Source organism: Aedes aegypti, chromosome 2, assembly GCF_002204515.2.
Source record: "Aedes aegypti strain LVP_AGWG chromosome 2, AaegL5.0 Primary Assembly, whole genome shotgun sequence".
NCBI lineage: Eukaryota > Metazoa > Arthropoda > Insecta > Diptera > Culicidae > Aedes > Aedes aegypti.
In genome coordinates this window covers 367260366-367276280 of record NC_035108.1, presented here as the reverse complement: position 1 = coordinate 367276280, position 15915 = coordinate 367260366, and the positions used below count along the sequence as shown (strand labels likewise).

Sequence of the window (15915 nt, the reverse complement as noted above, 5' to 3'; positions counted from 1 at the left end):
TCGTTCCCGCTATCGTTCCACCACACAACGTAGGGCTCCATCTCCAATCAAACATTGGTGCCGTGACCAGGATTCGCGGCCCATTTCATCCCCGGTCAAACATTGGTGCCGTGACCAGGATTGGCCGCCAAGGAGCGACCACGAACCGACCAAGACCAGGATTGGCCGCCAAGGAGCGACCACGGATCGACCAAACCCAGGAGTGATCGCACTTCCAGCGATCACGAACCAATAGAACAACGGGATCCAAGACGACGACAGAGACAAACGGACCTACAATTTCCTCCTTCCGGACCAGCGTGTCCACCTACGGATTAAACGAAAAGATCTCTGGACCAGCGTTTCAAGCCATGGACCAGAGAAGCCTCCTCCGGACCGGCGTGTCCATGTTATAGCAAGAACTGGTGTCCTTCCGAGCTGGCGTGCTCTCCATCAAAAGTGGTACGTCCAAATATCACACCGGTAACCATCCAATCCTTCGAACCGGCGCGTTCTTCATCAGTGTCCAAATTCCAAACCGGCATGTTCATCTCCAAACCGCTACATCCATCCTCCGGACCGGCGCGTCCACTTTCGGGCTATGATGGCATCTAGTCCGACGGCAAATCCATCTTCCAAATGGTCGAATCAATTGGCTGCTTCTTCCACCGGCGTTGTGGAAATTCCGAAGGTGTTCCTTCTCATCCGATTCGACCAACGGCCGTATCCGCTGGAACCCGGAAATTCTGGCCTTCAACTCGGCGAAGTCAGGCCAAGTTGTCGCTCGAGATAACAAGAATCTTCCATCGACCAGCCCCAGTGATATCATCCCAATCCACCAAACTACCCGGACTATCAATCATATCCAATCAACCCAATTCGAACGGACCGCAACGTGAACGAATATCATCCATGCTACCTACAGCAGTCATCCAACGATCATCGTTTCAACGGCAGGCATCGATCGAGCAAGGCAAAATAAAAAAACGAATTTTCAATTTCGTTTTGAGGCGCCGGGATGTTCGATCTCATACCGACAACGGCAGAATCATCCAAGCCAAGCGCAAATTGAACCATTCAATTTGTTGCCCATTGTTTGGTTCTTTTGCTTCATCGCATCGTCAGCCCAACGCAACGATAGGCAGCATCCAGTGCACTGCTGTGCGCACGGTTTAAATTGTTCGTCTCCGTACTGTGTCACCTATAAAAGGCGACAGTATTTTTGTATGCTCTGTATATAGTTTCTCTCGTTCCCCACCGAGTAGGCACGCTGCCTCTCGGTGGCAATAAAGTTTCAATTAGTTTGAAATCGAGTTTGTCCTTCATCGTCGTCGTTCCCGCTATCGTTCCACCACACAACGTAGGGCTCCATCTCCAATCAAACATTGGTGCCGTGACCAGGATTGGCCGCCACGGAGCGACCACGGATAGACCGAACCAAGGACTGATCGCACTGCCAGCGATCATGAACCAACAGTACCACGGGATCCAAGACGACGGCAGAGACAAACGGACCTACAACTTCCTCCTTCCGGACCAGCGTGTCCACCTACGGATTAAACGAAAAGATCTCTGGACCAGCGTTTCAAGCCATGGACCAGAGAAGCCTCCTCCGGACCGGCGTGTCCATGTTATAGCAAGAACTGGTGTCCTTCCGAGCTGGCGTGCTCTCCATCAAAAGTGGTACGTCCAAATATCACACCGGTAACCATCCAATCCTTCGAACCGGCGCGTTCTTCATCAGTGTCCAAATTCCAAACCGGCATGTTCATCTCCAAACCGCTACATCCATCCTCCGGACCGGCGCGTCCACTTTCGGGCTATGATGGCATCTAGTCCGACGACAAATCCATCTCCCAAATGGTCGAATCAATTAGCTGCTCCTTCCACCGGCGTTGTGGAAATTCCGAAGGTGTTCCTTCTCATCCGATTCGACCAACGGCCGCATCCGCTGGCACTCGGAAATTCTGGCCTTCAACTCGGCGAAGTCAGGCCAAGTTGTTGCTCGAGACAACAAGAATCTTCCATCGACCAGCCCCAGTGATATCATCCCAATCCACCAAACTACCCGGACTATCAATCAAATCCAATCAACCCAATTCGAACGGACCGCAACGTGAACGAATATCATCCATGCTACCTACAGCAGTCATCCAACGATCATCGTTTCAACGGCAGGCATCGATCGAGCAAGGCAAAATAAAAAAAACGAATTTTCAATTTCGTTTTGAGGCGCCGGGATGTTCGATCTCACACCGACAACGGCATCATCATAGCAGCACCCAAGCCAAGCGCAAATTGAACCATTCAATTTTTGCCCATTGTTTGGTTCTTTTGCTTCATCGCATCGTCAGCCCAACGCAACGATAGGCAGCATCCAGTGCACTGCTGTGCGCACGGTTTAAATTGTTCGTCTCCGTACTGTGTCACCTATAAAAGGCGACAGTATTTTTGTATGCTCTGTATATAGTTTCTCTCGTTCCCCACCGAGTAGGCACGCTGCCTCTCGGTGGCAATAAAGTTTCAATTAGTTTGAAATCGAGTTTGTCCTTCATCGTCGTCGTTCCCGCTATCGTTCCACCACACAACGTAGGGCTCCATCTCCAATCAAACAGCTACTTTTGTCGAATGTTACAAATAAGCAGTTATGGGCAGTGCAATATCGTAGTAGTTTGTGCAAGTGCGGAAATGCTAATAAAAGTGCGCGATTGCATCAAATCGATTCGGTGTCTTCAGCGGGCTTATTCTTCGCAAACCAAAGAAAAAGTGCTCTGAAGACGCCAACATGATTCAATGCAATCCGGCACTTTATTCGCATGTCCGCACTTCGCAGCCCAGTAGTTAGAGAAATACATAATATTGACAGAATCGCCATCTCGAATCAGTCTGGCAGCGAGGCTGTGCAGGAAAATAGATAAGAGCCGGGTTTCAAGGGCATGCACTATCGACACTGGTCTTCTAGCAAGCTTCAGTAGCTATAAATAAATTATAGGATCCTCATAATTCCAGTGCACTGTACCGGCTTCATTGGTTACGCTCTGATTATTATCAGCAATGAGATGGATTGTGTGTACATGCAAATATATAGAGCTCAGCTCAATTCCAAATTGAAATTTTGAGCCAGAATGAGAACAAAAACATATGACACAGATGTTTCTACGACGAACAAAAAAAACGAAATTGTGGGTCTTCATTAAGACTGGCTTAAAACTTAACGAGTGGGATGCAACGAACACAAAACATTGAAACTCATAATCTTTTTTAATTCTCGTCTGACGTCGTCGACAGAGTTTCCAGAGTAGGCGACTTGTGGTTTTTATATCTCGCTCGAGCATGATGAAAAAAAACTGTAGCACAGTTTGATGATGAAAAATCAACACAAATGATGTTTTATATTTAATTCCACTCATACAGAGGTCGTACGGAAGAACGTGAACCGCCTTTCCAATGCAGAATCTTGCTGATAAATAGTTTTTACTTGTATTCTGTTTATACCTCTCTACTAGTTCAAGATTTAATCTTCAGTCAGTTGAAGACATGGTTCATTGCAGAAATTTCCAAATTTTGCACAGTTGTTTTGATTTACAAATTGATCCGAAAAAAAATGTCACAATTACCCGCCCTACTGTGTATCCACCTTCAAAACTAATTGAAGCTAGTTAAAAGTAGTTATTTCATGATCCAAAAATACGTATTCGTCATAGTTCGTTATGTCCCCGATGTCCCTGATAGCACAACAAAAAGCTTCAACTTGAGTTGCAGCTGCAGATGCGTCCAATACACAAAGATATTTTCGCAGCTTCAGCAGAAACTCGATGCAACAACGGGTTGGCAACGTCAGACAGATAAATATATTATATTATCTGTTGTGGCAGCTTCTGCAGCGTAACGAGATAAAGGCGGTCACGTGGTAAGAGCTTGTCGACTGATAAATGATGACAAATTGAGCGCGTTGGTGAAAATTGGCTGCATGAAGCCTAACAATTTATCTCCTTCGAAGGAACTATATTGCGCACTCATTCAAAGCACCTGGCTAAACAAGAATTTAATGAAGTTTGATGTTTTCGATTGCGGTAAATCCCTACTCCTGGGAAGACTATGCAAAGTTCAACAGAATTCTAGGCTCTTTTAGGTTGTCCCGGGAAAAAAATCAATGTTCGGAAAATCAATTCCCAGTCTACGTAAAAAAAATCAAGCTAATCTAAACATAAATTTGATTCAAAGAGATTAACTAATTGGAATCTTTCTTGGCACACAATGGTGTAGGAACGGTGGGATTTGTAGCAAAATATATCAAAAAACTTTTCGATATTTTTGATAGAAATTTAGTACAATCAAATTCCTAAAGGAATATTAAAGGGTGGCTTCAGAACTTTTGCAAATCTCTTGGAAAATAGCCAAATGATATTGTGGGGCATACATTCAACGCGAATTCCTCCTGGTGGACATCCATTCCTTCTATGTCTACTGTTTATTCAGGCCCGGATTTGGGGGGGTGCCAAGGGGCAAATGCCCCAGGCCCCCTGATCAAGGGGGGCCCCATAGAAGTCAAAAAAGTGAAACACAATACAAAGAATTATGTTTTCATTGATGATTTCAAATTCAGAATAAAAATCCATACGATTTTTATCTGAATTTTCAGGTTTCAATGGAAATATTTCTGTTCGCTTATGTACATCGTCAAGGTTATATCAACAACTGTAATATTTAGCTTGGTTTCATATACATCAAATTATCATAGCATTCTGGGAAGATGCTGTCAAAATTACAGTGCTCTATGTGCTGGAAATACCTTGTAAAGATGAAAATACTTCATAATTCATACATTTTCCTGATTTTACTATCAGGGTAAAAAAAAACCTGATATTCTACCGGAAATTCGATATTTTCATATTCTACTATATTCATTTTCATTTGCGCCAATTTTTTATAATTTTGTGATAATAGTTTCATTGGTTTTGTTTGGATATTGTAATTTCTACTAAGAGCTAAGAATTTACTATAGTTTAGACTCAAATACACTAAATTTGTTTAAATTTTGCAATTTTTACTATGAACTTAGCATTTAAAAGTATTTTTTGTAAAATCTACAGAATTTACATTCAATTATATTTTCCGCGAACCCAAAATGACTAGCCCAAGCGGATACATTATCACGATAATTTAGCTATGGTTTTTGCAAGATTTCCACTCGAGGATTATTTACAGAGACTACAGCATCGTCTGCATATTGTTAAAGTCTGCGTAGTTCATCCAAACTGTTGTCAATATTTAGAAAGCAAACATTAGTTGAATATCTGGTTAAAGCGACCCTAGACAATCGTTTGTTCCTTTACAATTACAAAAATCCATTTAAGCATTTAAAATAATATTATTCAATCTAGCCAATAATTTTATGTTTCAATAATTAAAGTAAGAAGTCTGAAAATTTGTACATAGTAAAATAAAGTAGTTTACCAAATTTGCTTATTGCTTTAATAATGACTGTCGTTCTAGTGCATTAAATAGAAATATCTGCAGCAAATTTGGCTAAACTTTTCTGTGCATAGCGTTTCCCGCTCATATTTTACCAAAGGCTCCCGTCGAGAGATCTGACCCGGGCTTCCCAAAGCCCAAAACCGGCACTGTATATATCAGCAAATTGATTCCGGAATATGTTCCCGGATTTACCTAAAAAATATTAATTAATCTTACAGAGGTAATCTTTCAAAAGTTCAATTTTCCCTCGCATTTTCTTCATAAAATCATTGATTCTGTCAAATCTAATACTGAGATATTTCGTTGAAAGTTCTATTAGAAATTTTTCTGTGAATTTCTTTGAACGGTTTTCCAAAAAAAAATATTACAAATTTTTCTACAAAGTTCATCAAAAATCCTTAAGAAATATTTCCAGAATACATCACAAATTTCGTCAAAAATTCTTCTATGTTATTTTCTAGAAATTTTGCTTCAAATTTCCAGATAATTCACAAATTGGAATAAAAATTTAAATGAATGTTTTTGAAATGTCTCTTGCCTTCGAATCTTCAGAGGAAATTTATTGAAAAACTCCAGGAAAAATTTTGCTACCGAAATTAGCATAGCGATAAAGAAATCTGTAGAGAAACATGTTGCAAAATAATTGGGAAGGGGGAAGGATTTATTGGGATATTCAAAAAGAAATTTGTATTGATCTTCCTTAAAACACTTCTCTAGATATAATTTTGCCAACTATTGTCAGAATCCATATTCTTGGTTTAATTTTTTTGTGCGATACGAGGGCGGAATTTCTAGAAAATTCTAGAAAACCAGAAGTCAAGGAAATATACATTTCAAGGATAATTTCTAAAGAAGAGTCTGATGGAACGGATAAATTTGTTTTAATTGTAAATCCATTAGAGAGGTTTTAGCTATGGAGTCATTCAAAAATGACGTCCATGATTTGTGGGAGGGGGAGGGGGGTCTACGGAATTGTGACGGTGCATGTAACAGGTATTGGAAAAGGCGTGACAGAGGGGGGAAGGGGGGTCTAGAAATCCTGAAAAATTTACCTCTAGAGAAAAGACTATAAATTATCTTTCATTGTACCATTGCCCATCTATTGTTCTACCTGCTTCAACATTTTTTTATTTCTTCTTCCTTCGCAGACGCAAAGCAACATTTAAAAATAAATAGATGTTGGTAATTTAGATTAGGATAAATTGTAGGAGTTTTCAAAAATTACAGAATTCTTATACGTATGGTTCCTGATTTCTGAACGCCCATAAGGAATTCCTCAACAAATTTTCAAAGTAATACAAAACTTTCCCCTAAGATATGAATTCTATAAAATCTTACACTACGAATTTTACCAAAATCTTTGCTAATGTTCTTAAAAAATACCGGCAATACAAAATAATCGATAATAGACCCTTCAAAAAAGTAATCTTAGAATTTCTAAAGGTAGGAAAAAATGGGTTCTTTCTACATAAATATGTTCACCACAGTATCATGAAACTTCAAAATTCATACAAAGTATTATCTTAGATTTAAGTTACAAATACTTACAGTAAAAATTCCATCTGTTTTTAACGTTTTTTTTTTTCATTTTCTATTATAAAAGACGAAGAAAAAAGATCAAGAACTTTTTTAGTAAATCCTGCAAGGACCACTTAAGCTTTTCTGTAAGGTATATTGTCAACAAGTTTCAGAAATTCTACTATTTAATTCTAGAACTTTACGACAAGAACTCTGTATTTTTTTTTTCGAATTATATGTAAGTTGTAATTATTCAAAAACTTACCAAAAAAGTTCTGCTAAACCTTTTTTGTATGTGTTTCTCTAAAAATCTCTCAAAAAGTGACTCAAAGAGGGATTTATAAAACAATTCCTTACAATATTGAGATATTCCTAGAGTAGTTTTTGAACCAAAAAAATGGAAAGTGAATAAATTTGTAAATATTATTTATGGAAGAACCCTGAGATCACCATTCGGAAAAAACTGGAGTTATTTCTAGAACCTGAAAGAATACCTTATGGAGAATTTTTTTGAGAAGTTCAAGAATAAATGGCAACATCTTAGTAAATCTGATGAAACCATTATTCAAAAAAGTTCCCTAAAGAATTGTTAGTGCGCTTTAAAGAAAAGAAAAATCTCTGGAAAATACTTAGATGAATCTCTGGTAATTTTTTTCGGGAGAATATTAGAGAAACAATTATATAATTCTCTAAGAAATTTCTGAACAAATTACTCGGGAAATCTTTGAGTATTCTCGCGTATGAGTTTTTGAAAGAACAGTTGGTTTTATTCCGCTAGGAACTTTATAGAAATGTTAGAATTTTTGAAATGTGTGTATGTTAGATACTTTTGGAAAAAAAATAGAACATCGTAAAAATTTTGAAGAAATGCGGAGCATTGCTCCTTAATTTTAGAAAAAAAAAAAACAAATCTAAAAAAATAATCATTTGGGAAAAAAAATCAGATAGATCTGCATTCTTTGAGAAATCATGAATGACATTTTTCTAATTGTATTCTTTCTAATTGCTCATGAAATTCTTGTATAATGTTACGAGGAATCCTTAGAGAAAAACCTGGAAAATTCATTTTTTTTATTGCAGGAAGTCGGGATAATTTTTGCTGCGACATACAATCCTGTAGAGAAACTTTAGGAAGAACTTCAAAAGAAAAGTTGGACAAACTGTTGGTGGGAATTCATGGAATTAATCCATGCTTGATGATCCTGAAGACATTTTTGTTGAAACTCCTACATTTTTTGTACTGTTTTTTTGATAAATCCTCAGTAATTCCTGAAAATCCTAAACATATTATTAATGAACAACTGGAGGATACTTTAAACTAACAATTCAATTTTATATGTAATAAGTACGTAGAGGACTCCAAGCGAAATGATTGAAAACAATCTAAAGCATTCTCTGGCGGGATCTTACAAGAGATCTTAAGCAATTCGATACAGATTCTTAGAAAAAAATTCTGGTAAGATCAGAAAGTCTAGGAATGATTTACCGTAGAAATCCCAGGACGAACCCAGAACAGGTAAAGGAGTTCTTGGAGAAAGCACTGAAAAGTACGAAAATAATTCCCGTAAAAATACCCAGAGGAATCTCTTTAAAGCGCACTTTAGAATTCTTGAAGCAATTTTACTGAATTACTAAAAGAATGATTTTTTTTTTCGTAGCGAAAATTGAAATTTACAAACATCACTGATGTGCCGGGAAATGTGACATAATAACATATAAATAAAATCATTACAAATCTTTTGAAACTATGAAATTTGTGAAAATCTTGAATTTGCGACCGACATAACTTCTGTAAACAAGTATTGGCCCCCTCCAGAAAAAAAAAACTTAGCGACGCCAATGGCACATGAGCGATACTTGAATATATTTATTTAATAAAGGTCACATATCTATATAAGATCTGGAAGACCAAGCATCTTTTTAGAAACTTTAACAACCTCTCAACGATTTGTCAGAACTAATAATTTGCTTAAGTTATCCTGGTCTATAAGATTTTTGATTTTTCAGATATATAATTCCAACATTTTTGTTAAAAAAAATCGTTCATAATTTTCGAATCCGTAGTAGAAAATATTTGGCATGCTAAAAATAACCTTCTAGTACCTATTTATTTTCAATGAAACCAGGAATCCATCTAAGATTTTATCAAAAATGTTGTCAAGGACTAAACAAACATCTACCCAAGAATATCAAATGGACCTTGTCATTAACTCAGCCATCAAATATCTCGCTATGAATTCATAATGATCTCACACGAAATTCGCTAACATCTCGTCAGAGACCTCATAAGCACTTTGTCATGGATCACGGACTAGTAAAGTTAGTAATCCAAACAGGAATTCCTAATTGGTCTGTTTAGGATTTTATTTAGAAAACCACTAAGACCTCTTTTAGCTCAGCTACAGTTCAGCTCAGCATTTTCAGAAAAATCAGCCAAAGATCGTCCGCTAAAATTCTTATTCAACTGATATCTTATCAAAAAATTAAAAAAAAAAAAAACAAGTAACTAGTAAATTATTCCCGGCCATTTGGAATTCCCAGTGATTTCCCGATTTCCTGGATGGATGGACACCCTGATTAAAGGAATATAACAATGATGTCTTCAGTTTATAAAGATTTAATCGAGATGAACAAGTCTGCCAAAGACAGTTCTTGTGTAGGGCTTTCATATTTTTATTGTTTATAATATTTCGTCAAAAATTTTACTTCATACAAATTGGTTTTATCTTTAATCTCTTGATTGGAAATAAAATACTGAAACAAATATGTTAAAATCCAAAACCGATGTACCATACAAATTAAATCCAAATCGGTCTATTAATAACTGAGACCAAAGTTACCAAAGTTGATTTTTTTGTATGGAAAATCGAAAAAATTACAAATGTACTTTCCAATGCTATGTAAGGTCAAGTAAAAGCTAATGAAATATTGAGAAAAGTTAAACACTGTAAATGGTTCGAGCAGAAATTATGTTGATTTCACCTAAAAGTAATAGTTAAGAATTCCTTCAAAGAAAACATCAGAAAAGTTGTTGAAATATCGGTGTGAATCCAAGCCCTTCTGATCTCGATGTAATCTGCAACATAATACAGTACTAACCTTGTCCAGTAACTCCCACAAACGAATACACGCGAACAATGACTCACGCCTAGTACCTGATGAAACCAGACGACAATAACGACTCCGACAAGTGCAGACACAATATGTTTGCTTCCAAAAAATATGACGAGCAGCAACGTAATCCTTCGTTCAACGATACACACAAATACCGATTCTAGAACCGAAATCCTATTCGTTGCTCGTTCTGATTTGGAGATAGAAACACTTCTTCGCTTTGCTCTTCTTGATCGACACAAATAGGAATACGTTCGATGCTCAAACTTTATCCACTAAAGCACTCTTTAAAGTAGAATTTAAACTGCAATAGCTCACTTCTTGGTACTTATTATTATCTGTTGAACACTCAGCACTAAACACTGTTTAACCAGAAATTGAACCGTAGCACAGTATGGTAAACAATAGACGAGCGGGATAATGGTGTCTATATGCTAGACAAACACCATCGACTTCAATACCTAGAATGGTGCCTTCCAAAATATAATGGTTTCTGCTTCAGCTTCCACTAGAATGCACTATTCCGTACTTTCACCTTTCCCTTCCAAGTTGAGATGATGCCCCACTAGAAATCACCAGACGATTAACCGTGCACAACCGTACGTGACCAAGGTTCTTTATGGACTAGCAACTGTACTTGTACGCGCTTTACGTTACGCCTCAGTAGCAAGTAGCGAAAGAAAGCACAGTGCTTCTGGTCGGTTCTCGGCGTCACACGGTATGTCCAAAGGGAGTTATTAGGCAACTACTACATTTCAAATATTCCATGAAGCGATTCTCCATCCTATCAATTTCACATTCAATTATTTTCGAGAAGACTGGAATACATATTAAACATATACCGATTATGTTAAGTAAATTGGAAGCGTTTATTTTCCTTTTTTATAATCAGGTAAAATCAACTCACTTGTAAAAAATCTGAACTGCTCTGCAAATAAAATGTAATAAGTTATTAACTAAATGTTAATAAAAGCTTGATTTTGTTTTACCTAACTAACCCGTATAGGCCTGAGTGAAAGAAAACACACTAAAACTCTCACTGCTCGGCGAATACTAAACGGATTTCAACATTTTTTTTGTCAGTATACTCGTACACATGTCTAGTTTATAAAAGTGGTCAAAGAATCTCGGGAATGTTATTCCGGTGAGTCACTGGGTCAGGTCGGGTGAAAAGGGTGGTGTCCTATTGTGCCCCTGAAGGTAGGAAAATTTCAAGTCACATATTATACCGGAATTGGCTATAATGTGGCAACTATATCATGAAATTTTAAGAAAAACGCATCAGCGTAAACCTTTTGAGAAACGATTGAATTGGATAACCATGTGTCCTGCATTTGTTTGACCCTACAAATGACCATGTTCGGGTCCCGGGACGCCTCAAATTTACGATAAAGTGGCCAATTTGTATTTAATCATCTGTGCCAAGCTTATGGGAACGCATTTCAGTGAAGCATTATGTTTTATCTCTAGTTTTCGAGAATTGAAACGGTTCAGTATCCATCACAACTATAGCCGGTTCTTCAGGGATCACATCCGGTACATTCTAAATGGTGCAAACCTCTTCATTTATAATGTTGATCTCAATGATTTATGCAAATTAAAATTAATGTAATTGCGAATAAATTAAGATAACTTGGCATGTCCTAAAAATAGCGCTTTTTTACCCGATTTGATCCAGTGACTCACCGGAATTACTCCGGCCACAGGAGTATTCCCGAGTTTCTCTGGCCACTTTTACAAACTAGATATGTGTGCCAGTATACCCACGAAAATAATATTTGAATCCGTTTAGTATCCGCTGAGCAGTAAGGGTCTTAGCATTTTTGCTTTCACTCAGGCCTATACGGGTTAAGATGATAGTCTTTTCTAACACAGAGCACCTATATATAAGAAATTAATGTAATGTTTAAAATGATAGGTAGGACTAATAAAAAAATTAAAAATAAAAATCGTCATATCGCCAAACTGTAAAAGTTAAGTTTTTAGATTTGAAAGAAAGAGACTAGGTTGAATATTTATTGATTTCTATATACCTATAAGCAATCATGAAAAGGTAGAATATTGTGCTGTTTCATTAGCTTGTTTCATTATCAAGAGCAACTTCCTGTGGAAGAAGATCCGAGGTGCATGAAAGTTGCATAACAGCCCCCTTTGGACATAGCGTGTTTCGGTCGTTGTCGACGCGCGTCGGCGTCGCGTCTAGCTTCGGTTCGGCCCGGTCGTCGGCAGTGTCTGGATTGCCAGCCAGACGACGCTTTTATTTTGGTTTCTCTTTTTGTTTGTTGTAGAACATCCAGTTTCCTTGGTGATGCTGCGTTGGAATGGAGCATAGCGATGTTATGTGTATTATGGTGTCGCGACGCTTGTGCTTTCGTGAGTATGGGAGAGCCATTCACAACACGTTGAAAAACAATTAAACCACAACACTGAACTTTAACTCAAGTGAAGCAAAGCCATTCTGAAATTGTCTGGGTTCGATTCGGGGTTGGTCCAAGATCATTTCGTAATAGAATTTTCCTTTACTTCACTGGGCATAGAGTATCATTGTGTCTGCATACGATATACGAATGCGAAATCTGCAACTTGGCAAAGAATGCTCTCAGTTAACAACTATGGAAGTACTCTTAGAACACTAAGCTGACAAGCAGGTTTTGTCTCAGTGGGGACGTAGAGCCAACAAGCTCAAAATGCTCATAAGAATCGTAAATTGAATTTCGTACCCAACAAGTAAAGAAAGAATATTCTAAACCTTTTCTCAATGAATTAATGGTGGAAATTTCGGTACTATGTCTCAAACATACTTAGCGTGCGTCGCGACGCAACAAAAAAAAATGGTGCGGAGAATGAAATAAAGAGAGGTGGCTCTCTGCCGACAGTGAGAGAGCGCCTTTAAAGATGATAACGCCAACATATATTAGACTGGACCAAAAACTGTTGAACCAGTAGTAAATATACCATACATTTGATTTTGTTTTTTCATTGTTCAGTCATCCAACGGTTTTATTTTTATTACATATCTCACGGTGACCGGTCCTCAGAAATATCAGTAAGCAAGCAATTTGATAGAGTAATATCAAATTTTACGAAGATAAGTAATTTTGAATATTTTGTACCCTGATTGGGGCGAAACCAATGGTACCAAAACATGTACTCAAATCTATATTTTATTCTCTTTATTTAGGTTTTTGCTTGGAGAGTTGGAATTCTTCTATTCTATTCTTATTCTTAGTGCTTGCACAGCCAATATTGAAAGCATCCTGGAAATACCGGAAATTATTCTAGTATTTTCTTGTCAATATTAAAATTTGCAGCATATCGTAAATATGTTACAAATATTAAAATGGCCAGGCCCACTGTGCAGACTTGGGTTTGAAGATAATCAAAAAAATTACGGCGATCAGATTACACTGCGGAACACGTTTTTGTCTCAAGCACCAAAATACCACTATTTACTCAATTAGGGGTTGCTGAATACATTGTCATTTTCAAAAATATCATAGCACGTCTAGTTTTTGAGATATTGACTGCTGAAAATGCTAAATTTGACGATTTCAGCAAACTTGCATGTTTTCCAACTTGTATGGCACATTATTTGCCTAATTTGCCGCATAATTCAAACTTCATGAGTTAAAAAATACTTGTCAACAAAGTTTATAATACTTCTGCTGGTAAAATGTTATTTTTTAATGGTTCTGAAAAATATTGTATTATGCCATATAAGTGAAATGAAGAATTTCGTATGGAGACGGCAAGCATGTTGAAAAAATCGATTTAAGCTAAATCTAATCGTGAAATTTTCGATCAAATTATATCTAAATTGGAAGATCAAGTCTTGTTTCGCATGCTTGGTGGATTAATTCACAAAAAAGTTTGGTAAATCATAATTTAAATTTCATGTAAACATTAATAAAACCTGTGTTTTATACAACTTTGGCGACCTGTAGCTAAAAATTGTGACGTGCTGGAACATTTCTGAGAACGGCATCAAATTCAGCGACCCAAAATCTACTAGAAACACATAATTTGATTCTTGAGACACGCAAAGATGTCATTTTTGTTACGCTGTGTTATTCACGTATGAATAACGTGATAGACGGAAGTTTTTCAATTTTATGATTGAAGAAACGGGGACAACCGTACCAACCGTTTCATTTAAGGGGAGGTGAGTAAAATCGTTGGAAGTGGCGTTGCTAAGAATGTTAATGCACACTCCTTTATTGCTTCTTTCCAGGGATGGGACATAGGTATTTCACCCTTACCCCCTGGCTGAAAAAGCCTTGGCTATAGCGCCATTGCTCGCTCTCTGAAACGAAAAGAAATTGATCCTTCGCCCGTTACACAGCAATTATTTACCCCCTTAATACATCAATGAGCTTCAAATTTTTACACAACTAGTTAAATAAAATTAAAAATTAGTATCAATCTATTTCGGAGGGATCTCCCCATTTATCTAATGCTTGCAAATTCCTTATTCCTGTGTGTTCAGCTCCTGTTGATTGATGATTGTCGCACTTTGAAAAAATATACTACACTATATCGAGCACAACTGGTAGAATTTTCATTTTTTTCTGCTATACACACGTTGCGTTTTTCTTTTCCTGTCAATTCTTTCAAATAACACTTCTTTTCTTCACATCTCCACACGAACAAATTATAAAACTGAGTGTTCTTTGTTTCAATAATGAATAACTCACAGTAAATTTTGGCACCTAGACTAATGCCAATTTCCCGGAATTGCACAGCTGAACCACAGGAATCACTTCGTTGCTTTTTTTTGTATCTTCTGGGTGGCATAACACCACCACCAGCCGTTTCAAAATTTCACGAACGTGACAGCAAACGAGAAAAAGCAGCCATCCGCGCGCATGGCCTGCTGCGATCGCACTCCTTTTTGCTTGGAGAGTTGGAATGCGTAAAAAAGTCAAATTTATGGTAAGGCAGCTTCCATTTATTATGTAACGCTAAATTAGAAAATTTTCGACCCCCTTCCGCCCGTCCATAGCGCTTTTTGTACAAACAAAATTCAAATTTACTGCCCCTCCCCCTAGAGCGTTACGATATTTGTGAACGGCGCCTAATCAACAGTAGTTAACATCTAGAAACGTGTCACTTTTCCATGCTTTTAAAATAATTCTCGATATGTATAGCATTAGGCCCCTTGGGCATACATAAAATAGGGACTGAACCAAAAGCCGCCGAGTTAGTGGACCTACCCTCCCTTTTCCGTGGGTCAAAACCAAAAACAAGTGCTATGCAACCAATTGTTTACATACTTCTGGCCTCGTTTAGGTCTGGAGTTTATTGACAGAATATGACTAGTATACAACTTTTTTGAGAACTTGTGAAAAAATTGTTCAAAAATATTAAGAAACAAACAAAAGCATCGCGATTTTTTTTTGCGTAAAAAATTAAGCTGCTGATAGAAGAGTTAACGATTATTGGATATGATGCAAAACTCAATTGATTGAAATCGGTTATGAAGTCATAAATTTCATCTGACTTGAATTTGCATTTTATAAAATTCCAATTTAATGTGACCAAATACGTAACTTCATACTGCCATTCCGTTATGATTTCTTTTTCACTGACTCTATTATAATCATCAATGTGAAATTACATATGAGTTCATCTGATGAAGATATAAAATCATACAAGACTTGAACCCAACAACCCAACAGAAAAAGTGAAATTCATATATATAGGTATTGACTTACCGGTTAAGATAACATCACCGTTCAACAGAAAAACGATGAAATTACTTTGCATCAGTATTTTCGTACAATGTCTATAACAAATTGCTGCACTGCGTTCCAACTGCAAACGTTG

General features: G+C 37.3%; 1 protein-coding gene across 1 annotated transcript in view; it reads right to left on the bottom strand.

Moving 5' to 3' along the window:
• LOC23687858 (CD63 antigen) overlaps positions 1–10737 on the bottom strand; it is a 246870-nt gene extending 236133 nt beyond the window's left edge. The window contains exon 1 of the mRNA XM_021846561.1: positions 10075–10737. The gene's annotated coding sequence lies outside the window, so the exon portion shown is untranslated. The remainder of the gene's footprint in view (positions 1–10074) is intronic.
• Between the last annotated feature and the right edge of the window lie 5178 nt (positions 10738–15915).